This window comes from Pteropus vampyrus, unplaced genomic scaffold (assembly GCF_000151845.1).
Source record: "Pteropus vampyrus isolate Shadow unplaced genomic scaffold, Pvam_2.0 Scaffold421, whole genome shotgun sequence".
In the NCBI taxonomy this organism is placed as follows: Eukaryota; Metazoa; Chordata; class Mammalia; order Chiroptera; family Pteropodidae; genus Pteropus; species Pteropus vampyrus.
Genome location: NW_011889202.1, coordinates 148,251 through 153,217, shown reverse-complemented (window position 1 = coordinate 153,217; position 4,967 = coordinate 148,251). Strand labels below are relative to the sequence as shown.

General features: G+C 38.8%; 1 pseudogene; it reads left to right on the top strand.

The window, feature by feature from the left end:
* The first annotated feature begins 3,763 nt into the window (after positions 1-3,763).
* Positions 3,764-4,319, top strand: LOC105306101 (annotated as a pseudogene).
* Positions 4,320-4,967: the final 648 nt, after the last annotated feature.

The window sequence follows — 4,967 nt, the reverse complement described above, 5'->3', positions numbered from 1 at the left end:
CTTTCTGTTGAGAGGGTGACTAACATGAACCACGAGATACTTCTTCAAAATGAACCCTGAAGAAATTACACAAGTTAGAGAGAGGCATCAATCAGAGAAACTAACAACAAAGGAAACAAAATGTGAGATTAAAATGATAAAGTGTAAGGCTTACTTGAGATAGTGTCATTGTGTCTGTGTGTATGAGTATGTATGGTGAGGAGTAACTGCAGCTCAGGGCAGAAGGCAGTAAGGGGCAAGATGGCACTGAGAAGATACGTTGGAAGTGGTCTCTTAAGTTCTCCTCTTGCCTTTTCTCCCTAGTTATCTTTATCTGCCCATTTTCCATTAGGATCGGGAGTAATTGTCCAGGCTGCAGGTGTCAAACGGATATGAAGCCAGTAAAAAAGTCCTGCTGGAATAAGAAGTTAACAATACAGGTGGGGTTACCAACTGCCTACTGGCATTGACTCTTTCCCCAAGCCATGACATCCTGCATCTCCCGTCCTCCACAGCTCTAAGTTCCCAGAACTGGTGAAAACTGCTTCTTTCAAATACTGTTTCTGTAAACAGAAAAGCTTCCTGATGCAGTGACAGCCCAGGGAAGTAGAAACAGCAGTCTGGAAATAGTTTGGGTTCTCCTGAGGTATATCCTCACAGCTTTTTTAAAAATTCACCAGATATATGTTCAGCATATACCAACTGAAATAAAATTATTATAACAGAAAGACCAAAAATTTTATATACATATATCTGTTTATACACAAATACACACATTCAAATATTCTTAAAGAGATGATGAAAGATATTAGTAATCTAAAACAGAAACATATACACACACACACACACACACACACACACACACACACATATATATTTCTATTTGGGATATATATATCCCAAATAGAAAAAAAAAGGAATGGAAAATATAATATTTGAAACCAGAAGCATAACAGATGGAATAAATAAGAGGGTGAATATAGCTAAATAATTCAATGATGTGGGAAATCATACTGAGGAATTTTCCCCCCAAATAGCAAGAAAATATAAAGTCATATATAAGAAGAGCAAAGAGACATGGAGGATATAGGTAGAAATTTCAATAGGTGCATCAAAATAAGAGAAGAAAAAAAGAGATGGGAATTGTATTGAGTAGGGAAAGTAATGCCATCTGCTTTATACAGCAAACCACCCCAAACCTCAGGGGCCTAATACAATAAAGGTTACAAAACTATATGCCAAAGGGCTGGAGGTAGCTTTGCTCCTTGAAGTCATTTAGGGACCCAGGCTCCTATAATACAAAGGTTCCTTCTTCCTCTAGACCTTCAGATCCTTTGTTTCCAGCCAGACAATGAATGAAGAGAGAGTGTGAGGAGAGTCATGTAAGATATTTTTGAGGTCAGGCCTGGAGGTGACACATATCACTTCTGCCCACTGGCCATAACTGACCTAATCATATGAAGTCTAGAAATTGTGGTTTAGCAGTGTGCACAGGAAAAAGAAAAGAAACATGTATAGTGTGAATATTAGCAGTCTTTGCCACAGAACTGTATTAAGAAATTATGAAAATAAACTTAGAAATAAAGTTTAAAGACCAGGTATGGACATAGGGACTAAAGTCAATACTATTGTAAGAACTGTGTATGGTGTTATAGATGGGTACTAGATTTAGGGTGATCACTTCATAAATTATGTAAATGTTTAATCACTATGCTCTATACTTGAAACTAATATAATAGTGTATGCCAACTGTAATTTAAAATTTTTTAATTAAAAAGACCATGTACGTAAAAGGTAAACAGAGCACAAAACAGGAGATATATGCTGAAATTCTAACTGTACACATTAAAATAAAATTTAGAATCATCAAGAGCAAAAAGAAAATTCTAAAAACTTCCAAGAAGGAGATCGAAAATAAAAAGAATAAAAAAATAAACTGACATCAGATTTCTCACCACCAACACTGAATTCAAGAGAATGGAATATTTTTTAAATATTGAAAGAAAAGAATGTTAGATATAGAAATTTATATCCAGACTACTTATCATTTCATTGTGAGCATATAATACAATTTTTCTCAGGCACACAGACCTCAGAATTTTTGCCACACAATAACCCACTTCGAAATCATTCATGGAGGAGATACTCAATTTCAGCCATTTGTTCAACAAATATTTATCAAGAACCAAGTATTTGTGAGGGTCTAGTGATACTGCAGAGCAAAAAGTAGATAAAAACCCCTGTCTTCAGGAAGCTTACAATCTAAAATGTATGGTTATATCAATCTATCTACCATAAAACAAATTATGTATGTGTGTGTGTGTGTGTGTGTGTGTGTGTGTGTGTGTATACATATATGCATTATATATGTATTATATATATACATATATATACATATATGCATTATATATGTATTATATATACATATATACATATATGCATTATATATGTATTATATATACATATATATGTATATGTATATATATATATTCATATATATACATATACATATATATGTATATGTATATATATATGAAAAATATAATTTGCATTTGTCACAAAAGGCAGCATCTGGAACAATTTTAGCAGCATTAATAGCAGTGCAGGCTCCTGAGTTCCTGCTATACAGCAGTGACATAGTAGTGCCAACTTCTATCAAGTTAGTAGGGAGTATAAGTTGTAGGCTCCAGTCCAAGGGCAGTGGCATCTTTCTAAAATGTGGAAAACCCTCTTATTTCCTTTGCTCTTCCAATCCTTCCAACACTTTCATAGCTATTTTCTTGCTTACAATCTCTGGTTGATATGTCTAGAGTGTTTACTGGACTGTATACACTGACTAATGCATATCATTTACATCTACACATGATAGGTCAAATTCAGCCCCCAAAATATCTAAAGGAGGGACTAGGAAATACAGCTTTTTCCCTGTGTTCCCATGAAGTGGAAGTGATGGGGTGAACACATAGTATTGATTCTGTCACAGTCTGCCCTTCTGGTCATAAAATTTCAGGGTTTTTTTCCTACATATAGAAAACACGAATTCCCTTCCCAAGAGAGACCATCTGCAGTCCAATCTGTTATTGCATCTTGCCCCAAGGTCTAGGATGTGGCTCCTTTTGGTCCAGAGACCTATATACTAAAAAGACAAATCATCTGCTATTCCTATCTCATACACCCAATCTATAATGGTGGAGCAGGAGCAGAATAACTATAATAAACAGCCCCATTCAAAAAGGGGGATGACACAGAAGTTAATGGCTGTTAACAGTACTTCTGAAAGACTGCTGAAACATATGGTAAAGTTCTGCCTCCTAACTTAGGGCCCAAAGCATTTGCTTGCTTAGACCCTGATTCTGTTCTCTGGAAAAATTTCCTTGTCCACTGTTCCCAGTGGTATCTGAGTTTACCTTCTGGGAGGTTCTTTTTTTTTTTTTTTTTTTTGCCTGGGCACACCTGAAGTAGGTGTTGGAGAAATATGCTGAAACTAAGAACTGTGTAACCTTCTCAGCAAATCTGTCAATTCTACAAAGTTGAAAGTTGAAAGGTTCTTTTAAGTCTGGCACTATCAAAAGCTTTTAATCTTGCAATGCCTCAGAAGTCATGCGGCTTTCTCTTGCTTCAACAGGTCTGGACAGAACGGACCCAGGGACGCCCCTTCTTCCAGCCTCCGACCACCCTCTAACCTCTTTTCCAGTCGCAACCTTCGGCACCTTCTCAGCCATCTTTGGCCTCCAAGATCAGCCAATGCCGTGTTTTGAGCTTAATTCCTTATTGCCAAACAACCATGAGCTCTCAAAGGCGTGAGAATTCTTCCACCGAGGTGGAGGCCGCTGTCAATCGCCTGGTTAACCTGCCTCTGTGGGCCTCCTACACCTACCTCTCTCTGCGCTTCTATTTCGACCGCCACGATGTAACTCTGGAAGATGTGAGTCACTTCTTCCGCGAGTTGGCCGAGGAGAAACGCAAGGGCGCGGAGAGTCTCCTGAAGATGCAAAACCAGCATGGCGGCCACGCCCTCTTCCAGAACCTGCAGAAGCCTTCCCAGGACGAGTGCAGTAAAACTCATGATGCCACGGAAGTCACCATGGCCCTGGAGAAGAACCTTTTGGATCTTCATGCCCTAGGTTCTGCCCGCGCAGACCCCCACCTCTGTGACTTCCTGGAGAGCCACTTCCTAGACGAAGAGGAAACTCGTCAAGAGGATGGGCGACCACCTGACTAACCTCCGCAGGCTGCCGGCTCCCAGGCTCGGCTGGGCGAATATCTTCAAAAGGCTCACTCTCAAGGAGAGGCTTTTGAGGAGTCCCACTGCTTCCCCCTGGTGTTGGCCTTGTGCCTGAGCCTCTCCTTACAACCAATAGGCAGCCTTCTAACCACCCTGGAGCCTCTCCCATGCCTTGGACAAAATAGAAACAATAAAGCTTTTTGCAACAAGGAAAAAACAAAAAACTTTTTCTCAAGAATTGTGCTTTCCCAGGCAATAAAAGTGTCTCAGAAACTTAGTAGGGTTCTGACCTATTTGCCTCTAGCCAGTTTTGTGTGACAGTAACCACACCCGATTTTTCATTTCTAGACAATTTCATAAATGTGCTTTATTTCTCTGCTTTTTCATCCTCATGCTTACCCTCCTCAACTTAGCAAATAAAAATGCAGGTCACTCAGTTAAACCTGAATTTCAAATAAACAATGATTTCTTTTTGTATAAGTATGTATCATGTAACATTTACGACATACTTTTACTAAAAATGTTTGATATTTATCCGAAATTCAAATTTAACTGAGCATCCTGGATTTTACCTGGCAATACTGCATATGGAACACATGACCTCAAAGATGGACACATCAGTGAAGAGAGTGAGCAGGAAATATGTCACAGAAAGTCTTATCGTCAGGCTTGAAAATGTCATATATCACTTATGCCAACAAATCATTGTCCTGAAGTCATTCACACGTACCCAAGCCAATTTCACACAGAGCTGATGAAATGC